Raw genomic sequence first — 12,323 nt, forward strand, 5'->3', positions numbered from 1 at the left:
GCCGCTTGTGACTCTGAATCGGTTGCAGCTCTGAGCTGCAGAGCTGCGGGCTGCTCTGGATGTTGGCTCCACCTCTCTCCAATTTCAAAATGGAGGATGTACCATTTTCTACTAGCTCTGGGGCTGCCAGGTAGGAGCCGCACTCAGCACTTTAACTCTGAGACTGAGCGTGCAGCACAAAAACTCTTTTAATCCAAGTTACAGCCAAATCAGATGCGCAGAGCACTGCGCAGACTGAAAACACCTCTCTCTCTATGGCGGCGGCAGGAATCCGCAAACGCTGTCCCGCTCGCCTAAGCCTGATTCCGCCATCTGCCCAGGTGCAGGCAGGGAGCAGTGAGCCATTGGCATGGTCTCAGAGTACTTTCTTTCCGATACCAAGCGGGCAAGGTTTTTAAGTGGATTTAGTGACCACGTTGGAGCGCCAATCTGTAGTGTGAAGCGGCGTGCTGCGTTCCCGCCGCCCAGTTCCCAGCAACCGGCTAGCTTTATCCGAAATAATTACACGGAAACTGTATTCTTTTAAAACACTGCCTGGCCCATAGTTTCAGCCTCTTATTGGTTAATTCTCACATCTTCCTTTAACCCATATTTAGTAATCTGGGTAGCACCATGAGGTGTGCCTTACCAGGAGAGATCTTAACCTGCGTCCATCTCGGAGAGGAGCAGCATGGAGACTCACCACGCGACTGCCTGAAGCGTCTCCCCCTAACTCTACTTCCTTGTTCCCACAATTCTGTTCTGTCTACTCCACCTACCTAATTTTCTGTTCTTAAAGGGCCAAGGCAGTTTTCTTTATTAATTAACCAATGAAAGAAACATAGACAGATAACTCTCCTCCATCAATGGTTGACTATGCCCTTGTTGTGTGACACTATTCCTGAGAAGACGTGAACAAACGTCTTCTCAGACAGGAAGTGACCCCAGACAGGAAGCTGACCACAGGCCAAAATGATTACACAGCTGAAGTCCAATTTGGTGAACCAATGAGTTCCTCTAGGAGTATGTGCGACAGCTTACTCAGAGGAGCCAGGATGACTCAAAGGCAGCTGCATCACTGAAAGTCTACCCGTGGTGGGTGGTGATTCTCAAAAGCGGGACTTCTCGAGAGCCCCCTGCATCTTGCAGGCATCTTGACAAAACGGAAAGCCTCTCCTTAGTTGTCCTTACTAGCGTCTACCAGGAGGAGAGTGCGGTTGTGCTAACTCGCATACAGGGACTTCCTGAGACTTGCGAACTTTTTACTTCCTGAGCCTTAATGAGCTTTCCTCAGAGAAGAGATATTTCAATTCAGAGGAAACTGCTATACAAGGACCCTTGACCTGTGAGCTCAATCAAACCCTTTCTTAAGTTGCTGTCAGCAGGGGATTTTATCAGAGCAACAGGAAAAGGGCAGGACTCTGCTTTGGAGAATGCAGAGGAGCACCTAAATCAGCTTGTTATGTAGTCACACTAGAAAATTGATAGCAACAACATCTTGTTACTGGGTGGGCACTAGACAGCTTCAGTTGGTCACTCTATCAACACCAGTGGAGCACACACACCCAGGAACTCTCCCTTGGAGCAGCTTCTCAAGCCTGCAGTTCCATCATTAGCCATGCCTTCTCTCCTCCTGTCAATGGTACATCTTTGTTCAGATGCCTCCTACATTTAACGTCGTAATGTGAAGCTTCCCAGCATCCTTTCAAATAGAATTCAGTGAACTCTCACAACCCTATCAACCCGCTTCGCAACCGTCTGTATGATACTATACTTATCCCCTTCCACCTAGAAACAAAACTGGAATACTTCAAAGCGTATCTAGGGCTTTATGTAATTTTACCTCAAAGTACTTCATTGCGCATCTTACAGGCAAAGAAAACTAGGACATTTCTCACCAAACATAATGCCATCATCACTCGGATAAGATCAAGTCCTTTAATTAATTGAATTCCCACTTCAACATTCTCTAAATGTAAAATAAAATAAAATAAAATAATAAAATAAAATAAAAAAGAGTTGGGGCTGGAGAGATGGCTCAGCAGTTAAGAGCACTGGCTGCTCTTACAGAGGACTCAGGTTCAATTCCCAGCAGTCACACAGCAGCTCACTGCTGTCTGTAACTCCAATTCCAGGGGATCCTTCACACAGATGTTCATGCAGGCAAAACACCAATCAATGCACATAAAAATAAATAAGTCACTGAAAAAAGTATAGAGTTGACTCAAGGAAATTGTAGTGGTCTGTCCTGTCCCTTTAAGAGACAAGTCCCACTCACTCCCCCCTTCCACCTAGGCAAGCTGGTCTTCCTTTCTCTTCCAGCCTGCTAGTTCTCTCTCTCTGCCCCATCTCTCTTCAGAAGGGGTGGCTGCAGCCTCTCCTCCTCTCCCCCACTTCTTCTCTCTCTCTGTTTCTCCCTCTCCCTTCCTCTCTCTCTCTCTCCCTTCCTCTCCCTCTCTCTCTCTCCCTCTCTCTCTCTCTCCCTCTCTCTCTCTCTCTCCCTCTCTCTCTCCCTTCCCCCCCTCTCTCTCCCCCCTCTTTCCCTTTTACTGAATAAACTGTACCCACTTTCTCTGCATGTCTCTCATCCACCAAGGCTCCTCCTGGCCCCTCGCCCCTCGGGGAAACTCTGCAGGTTTACCTAAACCATTATAGAAATAAGAACCTGAACAAGATTCCTCATTAAATTTGCTCATAATCTCTTTGAAATTCATTTTCTTTAACTCTTTCGTTGTAGACTATCCCACACTCAAATATTGACTGATTGCATTCTTATTTTATTTTTTTGTCTTGTTACTGTGTCACTTCCTACAGACCAAGAATCAGATGGCAAATCATGTTTGTATTAAGATTTGATTGGCTGGGAGGGCAGGGGACTCTCTGGGTCGAGCTGAGTGCTTTACCTGCGTCCTGATTCCTTGTATGTGATTATTAGCTGTCCCATTTTAGTGTGCTATAATCGCTAAGTGATTTCCTACACGTGCTTCTTTCAGACACCCATGAGTGTTCCCTGGGAGAATCTCCCTGCTCCTACACTGCTCCTTCTGCATTCACCTGTCTTCCTTCCAGGCAGGACCTTCTGAGACAATACAGCCTACATATTTCTTTTGGATTGGCTCCCACGTTCTAGAATTCTCATTTGTCTTTAATTCTTCTTCTCCATTCTTTAATAAGAGAGACATTTGAATAGTCTTAAAAAACAGAACTACTGAAGGGCAGATTCATTTCTTTGATTTTTCCCAGGCAGACTAGCCAACCCTTCTTCGCCCTTCCTATTCACTTTTGTTATTCCTCTAAGATCGGGTTTCTCACATTACAGTTAATGTGTGGTTCTCTACATATCCAAGTTGACTACCTTCTGGAAGACACAGCGTCTTATTCAGTCTCCTAATTTCCTAATGCAAGCAGGCAGTGGTGGTACACACCTTAAATCCCAACACTCAGGAGTCAGAGGCAGACAGACTTCTGTGAGTTTAAGGTCAGCACTGTCTACAAATAGAGGACAACCAGGGCTGGCACACAGAGAAACCCTGTCTCAAAAAAAAAGAAAAGAAAAGAAAGAAAGAAAGAAAAAAGAAATGATGTTTATTGTTGAATAACAATACATCCTTACAGGTAATAATAAATATTTGAAGAAAGTTAATAAAAGGTATTTTCCCATTATAACTTTAGTGTGCTTATGTTATACTTAAATGTTTAAGACAGTAATTTAGTTTTGTGTTAGTAATTTTATGTAGCTATAAGATATATTTACAGGGGCTGGAGAGACGATAGTTCATCAGTTAGATCACTTACTGCTCTCACAAAGGACCTAGGTTCAATTTCCAACACCCACCTGGCAGCTCACAGTCATCTACAGCTTGAGTTTCGGGATACTGGATGGGCTCTCCTGGCCTTTCTGGACACCAGGCATGACGATGGTGCACATACATACATAGAGGGCAAAAAAACCCTCACACCCATAAATAAAAATAAATAATCTTGTTTAAAAAGAAAGAAAGACAAATTGCAATCCACCATTTAAGACTAGAGCGATGATGCTTATGGGGATTTGGGGGTGAGAGGCACTGAGAGGCAACACTTACAGTAGCCATTAGCAACAAGGCCCGCGTGACTGCCGCAGAGTCTGTGTTGCTGTCCAAAGATAAAGTAGGCATACTGGGAAGTCAGTTGTATATGTACAAAAGAGTTACTCGTGGTGCTCTTTACATATATATATATATATATATATATATATATATATATATATATGTATACACACACACAGACACACACACACACACACACACACATATATATATATATATTACACACACACACACACACAGATGATTAATTGGAGTGACTTACAGGCTGTGGTCTTGCTAGTCCAACAATGGTTTTCTCCTGACAAAAGGCCAAGAACCCAGTAGTTGTTCTGTCCAAGAGGCTGATGTCTCAGCTTGTCTTGCGTGTGTCTTGGCATCGTGAAGTAGGTTTTAATGCCAGTGAAGGGATGTCTCAGCAGCAGGATAAATGAAATTGCCAACAACAGCGAGGGCAAGCAGGCAAGAAGCAAAACTTCCATGTTTCCAAGTCCATATATATATATATATGTATATACATATATATATATACATATATATATATATATATATATATATATATATATATGATCTTTTGAGTGTTTCTTTTTTTTGCTTTGGGGCCTGTCCTGGAACTAGCTCTTGTAGACCAGGCTGGCCTCGAACTCACAGAGATTCGCCTGCCTTTGCCTTCCGAGTGCTGGGATTAAAGGCATGCGCCACCACTGCCTGACCCAACATTGTGATTCTTAACAGTAGTAAAATTACAGTGATGAAGTAGCCACGAACTAATTTTACAGCCAGGGATCATGGCAACATGAGAAACTGTGCTTTAAATTGCCGCAGCATTAAGAAGGTTGAGAAACACGCACTAAGAACTTTCGGTAGATGGTCTCAGTTTTTCACAAGGGAGCCACGATCCAAGCCCTGTTATGATTTTTGGCTTTGGAGAGGCAAGCATTGCCACGCAGTCAACAAGTTGTAAATAGAACGCGCAAAACAGACTATTTGACATGGAGCCACTTCTTCTGGCCCCACTGCATGATCCCATAAGAAAATTCTCTAGTTGGAAAACAGTTTGACATTTCTTGATATGATAGAGGAAATATTTATTTATCACATCCTCCTCCAGTCTACCCATTGCCCAAGATATCATGTCCAATTCAGCTGTTTGGTCATCTCCCTGCAGCTTGCCTAACTGCATCTGCCACCCCAATTTACACATTTTTACCTCCCTATTTCTCTCTTCTACCCCAGTTTCATTTTCCTCGCCTTGTGTGTGAAAGGGAGAAATAGAGTTTCTCTTTTCAACCCTTGAGAGTTCTTGGTAGGCACAGGTTCCTGCTAATAAAGACAGTTTAACCTAGAGGAAAATAAAACAGCAGCAAGTGTTTCTTCATTATACCACATCTATACGATGTAAGAAAAGGGACCGCCAAGAAAGTAGCTATTAGTATTTTAACACAAATCAGTACATCTTAGCAAAATGACAAGACAAAGGAACAAGCAACTTCAGTTCTCCACGCAGGAGAACTCTGGGAAAGCAGGTGTTTCCAGAGATTCCTGTTGGCACCATCTCCAAGCTGCTAACAGCCCAGCCCAGCCTACATCTAATCTCAGGCAGGCACTGAAGAGGGAAGAGGAAAGACACTTTGCTTTTCTGTTTGGTCCTTTTCCCTTTCTCTCTCTCTCTCTCTCTCTCTCTCTCTCTCTCTCTCTCTCTCTCTCTCTCTCTCTCTCTCTCTCTCTCTCTCTCTCTCTCTCTCCTCTTTTTTGGTTTTAGACAGGGTTTCTCTTTGTAACAGCCCTGGCTATTGTGAAACTCACTCTATAGATCAGGCTGCTCTGTAACTCACAGAGATGCACCTACCCTGCTTCTGCCCCTCCACTCTTGCCCAAGTGCTGGGATTACACCACCTCCCAGCTGAGAAATGCATGGTTTTTGTGTGTGTGTGTTTTGCTTTGTTTTTTTGTTTTTTTTGAGACATGGTTTCTCTGTAGCTTTGAAGCCTGTTCTGGAACTCTCTCTGTAGATCAAGCTGGCTTCAAACTCACAGAGATCTACCTGTCTCTGCCTTCCGAGTGCTGGGATTAAAGGTGTACGCCACCAGGCGACACCCACTTCTTTAAATAGCCTCCCACTCCATTTTTAGGGGAAATGAATGGTTCAGTTTCCTTCTGATGATCTCTCACACAAACCTCTCTTGGGGCAACCTTTCCAAGGTTTCTCCCCTTTACCTACTGGTTATATCAATCTGGACGTGAGAAGTCTCAGAATGGAATTAGGCATCCAGCATCTCCATTCCTGCCCTAAGTACTACTGTATCAGGCTGGGCACCATCACTGCCTGCTGCCTCACTTGGCCTCACTACCATCTAAGCTCTAACAAGGATGGATGCTTTGTTGCCTGAACATTTCCACTGCCTGCAATGACCACTTCAGATTTTTTTTCCACTCCCAAACTGCCAGCCTCCTCCACCAATCTCACTCTGAAGATGATCTTCCTTCCAAAGTCAGAGTAGCAAAGGAAGCAGATGGGGATATCTTTAGTTTGTTGCCTGCAGTTATATGTAGATTTTGTCCCATAAGCTTCCCAGTTAAAAACTTGTACCATATGACATAGCTGGGCTGTCCCTGCTCTATTACTTCACAAAGGACTTGCTTTCCTGTCACAGAGGCAACTCCCCATGTCGAAATGCTGGCACATCTGGAGTCATCATATTATGATTAACAAGGGACTGTCCAGAGTTGCACATGCTAACTCTCACCACAATGCCAGCACTCAGGAGGCTGAGGTAAGACCAGCTTATGTTACCGAGTGGGAGTTTATCTCAATACAACAGTGGGCTAAAACACAGAGGCTCTAGAAGGTTGTAATGAAGTTGGAAAGTTCTTACTGCTTCATGACTTTTTTAACAGTCATCCTAGCATCTCAGATTTGGGGCTGAACCCAGGTTCAGTCACCCATCCTTGATGAGCCTATTAAAAGAGTCTAATAAGTGTGAAAATCGGAATAGGAGATTCATTCAATGTGACCACACTGGGTGGACAAGTGAGCTGGTAAGCCCTCCCAAGTCCATCTTTGGGGTCCTGAGTAAGAGTGAAGCTCAACAACAACAACAACAAAAAGCCGGGCGGTGGTGGCGCACGCCTTTAATCCCAGCACTCGGGAGGCAGAGGCAGGCGGATCTCTGTGAGTTCGAGACCAGCCTGGTCTACAAGAGCTAGCTCCAGGACAGGCTCTAAAGCTGCAGAGAAACCGTCTCGAAAAACAAAAAAAAAAAAAAAAAAAGAGTAAAGCTCAAACAGAGGACCAAGGATATGCAGTCTCCAACAAGGTATGGCCCGTGGCTGTCTGGGCTTCAGTCTCACCTTGTAAGGTGTCAAGTTGTTAGAACCCTGTGAAATCTCTTTCTGGGAGACAAGTTCCCCTCTGACTGGGGCTCCCTCCCCCCAAGTGAGATTTGGAGAGAGGAAATTCTCATTTCTTTAGAGGCTAATGTTTCAATAGTTTGATAGACTTGGAGACACAGTTTCTCTTTAGAATACCTTCATTTTTATTCCAGGTTTATCACATCAGCCCAAAGCATTCCTCTTGTGTGTGTCAATGAGGCACAAACACCCCTTACCTTGTAGAGAACTACAGCAATACAAAGATGGACATATAAAATAATCTGCTATTTGTTTGTGCTTTTACTATGGCATCTTTAACTTTTATGTTGTTACTTTAAGGCACAGATCTTCTATCTTAAAAAAAAAAAGGAAATTGCGTGGGCAGCAGCCTTGAACACCTCATGTTTACCACATCTTATTGGCATCAAGAGCAGGAGTAGTGATTGACCTAGGACATCTAGGTTCCATAAATCACTCTGTGGTATTTTTACAAAGATGAATTTGCTTGGTGACACATTTTACAGCCCATCCCTGGATGATAAGTGGCATGTGGCCGTACTTTTATCTTTGTTCTAGATCTAATTCATTCACCCATCCAAGGTAGTTTAGATAGAGTGGGTAGGGTGAGACCAAAGATGAAATGGAAATACCCAAAACCAGCAGAAGGGCAAATGGGAGGCCGAGCCAGATAAAGCAAGAGGTGCGAGTGTTTCAAAACACCACTGGGCAAAGGATTCTATGTCCTACTACATATTGTGTTTATTTCGACTTTATTCACAATAGCAAGGGAATGGGACCAGACTAGATGTTCATCAAAGGATGAATGACTAATGAAAAATAAGTAATAGAATTTGTTTTGTCAAAAAGGGAAAAGAAATTTATAGAAAAACAAATGGACACTCTTATTTTAAGAGATACAGAAAGATAAATACCATATGGTATCTCTCCTATGTGGATCCTAGCATCTAAGTTGTGTATATTAATTATATGTGTGAGCGTGAGCCTGGATAGATGTTATATAACCAGAAAGGAACCACAGATGGGGTAAAAGAGGTTTCGAGTCAGGTAATGGGGTACAATAGAACACCTGTAACATGAAAGCTAAAACGGAGGGGGGGGGGGCTGGAGAGATGACTCAGTGGTTAAGAACACAGATTGCTCTTCCAGAGGATGTGGGTCCAATTTCTAGCATCCACATGGAAGTTCACAACTGTCTGTAACTTGGGATCTGACCCTTTACAGTGATGCACATACAATAATTTTTTCTTTAAAAAAAGAAAGCTGAAAAGGTACTGCTTATGATGGAAGGGTACAAGACAGGGGTAAGGGCATAGTGGAGAAGAAAGTCCTAGTTTGCTTTCCATTGCTGTGTTAAACACCATGGCCAAAGCAACTCTGGAGGTGGAAGGTGTTTCTTTCAGTCTGCAAGGTACAGACAATCCATCATCTAGGAGAGTTGGGGCAGGAGCTCACAGCAGGAACCTGGAGGTAGCTGCTGAAACAGAGACCCCAGAGGAACATTGGTTGCTGGTTTCATTTCATGGCTTGCCCAGCTTGTTTTCATAGATAACCCAGGATTGTGTGCTTAGAAGTAATATTGCCCACAGTGAGCTAGGCCCTCCCACATGTGTCATCAATCAAGAAAGTACCCCCACAGGCATGCCCACAGGCCGATTGGGTGGAGGCCATCCTTCAATTGAGAGTCCCTCTTCTCAGGTGACTCTAGTTTATGTCAAGTGGACGAGAACTTGTAGGCGTTCATTTCCCCAGCTGCTCAGACCTGAATAATCACACAGAAACTATATTAATTCCAACACTGTTTGACTGATGACTCAGGCATATTTCTAGCTAGCTCTTACATCTTAAATTAACCCATTTCTATTATTTTGTATTTTACCACAAGACTCATGGTTTGTTACCTCTTGCTTCTTGGGCAGCTCCATGGCATCTGCCTTCTTCGACAGTGACATAGCATCTCTCTAACTCTGCCTACTCTCTCTCTCTCTCTCTCTCTCTCTCTCTCTCTCTCTCTCTCTCTCTCTTTCGGATTTCTCACCTGGTTGTACTCTGCTAAACCATTAGTCAAAAGAGCTTTATTAATTAACCAATAAAAACAACACATATACAGAAGGACTTCCCACATCAAGAACTGACCAGGACAAGGGGAAAAGGAGAATCAACAAAATCAAAGTATGAAATTGACATATATAGGGCCAGTGAGATGGCTCAGAGAGCAGGGGCTCTTGCTACCAAGTATGATGTCCTTGAGTTCGAACCCTGGAACTCACATAGTAGTAGAGACATGACACCTCTAAGCTGTCCTCTGACTTCCGCATATACACTATGGCATATATACCTAAATTCCCCATACCTAATAAATAGCTTTAAAAATTGCAGATAATGCTGTAATAAAATGTATTTCTTTGTATTCTAAGAATAACAACAACAACAAAACACTAGTGAGCTGTAAGCTAGAGGCATACATTGTGATCCCAGCACTCAGCTGAGTCTGGAATATCAGTATGTGTCCAGTGGCAGAGGCAGGAGAATCAGAAGTTCAAGGTAACTCCTAGCTACATAGCAAGTTGAAGGCTAGCCTGGGTTACATGAGACCCGGCTCAATGTGCGCGTGCGCACACACACACACACACACACACACACACACACCCCACTCTGGAGTGTTTCCTCAACCATCCAAACCTATGAAGTGGATTGTGTGGTGCTTTGAATGACAAAGGTCCCCATAGGCTCATATATTTGAATGCTTGCTCCCTCTTTTGCTTGCTTGTTTCTCTCTTTCATAACCAAATCAGGGCCTCAAGCATGACAGGCAAGCACTCTTCCACTGAACTACATGTGCAACCCAAATGATTGCTCTCCTAAGGGATCTGGCCAAAGGTGTTACACTCAGCAGTGGAAATGGGCTGATATAGGCCATAGTGAGCTTGTAGGCAGGGTAGAGAACACTGCAAGCCCCAAGGCCAGAGTGTCTGCCTGATATAAGTGACTTCCCCACAGCTGCAACCCATACACAGCAATTCCCTACATTTAAAAACAATTGTAATTATTTATGGCGTACGTGTGTTTGGGCACGTGCACGCCATGGTTTGGAGGTCAGAGGATGGTGTGTGAGAGTCACCTCTCTTTTTCCAGCACAGGCTCCAGGAATCAAACTCAGGTTGTCATGTGGGCTCCAGGGATGAGACTCGGGTGGTCAGGCTTGACACCAAGTGCTATTACCTACTGAGCCATCTCCTCAACGCAGAAAACCCCAAATTTAAAACTGCTCACCTTTAATTCCCCTTCCAACACAGGTGTCTGTCCTTGGAAGAACTGGGCGTGGTGAGCGTGCCTTTAGGCCCAGCAGAGGCAAGTGGATCTTTGTGAGTTCAAGGACAGCCTGGCCTATAGGGCTATACACAGTGAGAATTTGTCTCAACAAACAACACCTCCGCTTGGATGTCTCATTGGGAATCTTAAAGTCAGCATATTCCAAGGTAATCCAGACCCCTCTCTCACTCCACAAACCAGGTAACACTGAATCTGCATCCTGCTTCTTTCCTGGTACCACTCTTTTCTCACCACGGTGCAACCATCATTTGGGCTCCTGGAAGCATATTCCAAATGGGCTCCTAAGACCTCCTTTTGTCCCGATCTAGTTTGACATCAGTGTGATGTTGCTAGAAAACCACAGATCTGCTATTTTCAGGCCTCAAGAATCTTTGTCTTTTTATGGAAAAGTCATGAACTCAGATTAAAGTGTGCAACCTTAACAGGATCTTCAGCGCCCCCTACCCCCATCTCTGACTTCCTCTCTTCTTTCTCCATATTGGTGTATGTGTGTGTTTACATATATATGTATACATGTGTAAACATGGCATACACATTCCATGTATATCTGTATGTTTGTGTGTATGTGTCTATTTATAATCTTTGTGTATGTATCTCATAACCAAAAAACATGAAAATTTACTCATTAGACAGTATGTGGGCCTCATGTTCCACACAGGAATGGGAAGGCATTACAGGTTCCCTAAGTATCACACAGTCTGGGGAAAAAAATTAAGAAAAGAGTGGGGAGGGTGGGGAAAAAAAATCACACGATATTGGGAGCCATCTCACATTATGAGAAATCTACCAAGAAGCATCTCCAAAAGCAAAACCTTTGTTTCTACAGTAGCTTTAGGGTGCGGTTCTTGGAACGTCAGTTTTCCATTGACAACATCTTGGTATCAGGAAGCTTTGTTTGAGCAATCCCATGTCCATTTCTACACACTTCAGGAAGACTTCTCTAAGGCGAGAAAGGACAAGTATCAAAAGTCCACAGCCCTCCCCTATGACGTCAGCAAGATCAGGCTGTCTGAAACACCTGTCAGGATCCCATGGGTTTTGTTTTGTTCCGAAGCAGCGAAGGAATGAGAGGGGCTCTTGAGGCAATTTTCATGAAAGTCAGTCACAACCACTCACCAAAGCTCTGCCAGGAACACATTTTTTTTTTAAAAAAAAAATAATTTACCTATTTGTATTTTATGTACATCGGTGTCTTGACCATATTTATGTCTGTGTGAGGGTGTCAGATCCCCTGGAACAGGAGTTACAGACAGTTGTGAGCTGCCATGTGGGTGCCGGGAACTGAAGCCAGGTCTTCTGAAAGAGCCATTGCTCTTCACTGCTGAGCCATCTCCTCAGCTCCTGAACATGTTCTTCTAAACGGTGAAATTTCTGAAGGCAATGGTAAGGCTGACCATCATCAGTCTTCGAGTTGGCACAGACACGGTACCGTAGCTAGACTAATAGGGAAATTAAACCATTGTAAGACTTAGAAAAGAGGAGCTAGAGAGGCGGCTCATGGCTAAGAGTGCTTGCTATGCCGTCCTGAAGACGGGT

Source organism: Arvicola amphibius, chromosome 6 (genome assembly GCF_903992535.2).
Source record: "Arvicola amphibius chromosome 6, mArvAmp1.2, whole genome shotgun sequence".
In the NCBI taxonomy this organism is placed as follows: domain Eukaryota; kingdom Metazoa; phylum Chordata; class Mammalia; order Rodentia; family Cricetidae; genus Arvicola; species Arvicola amphibius.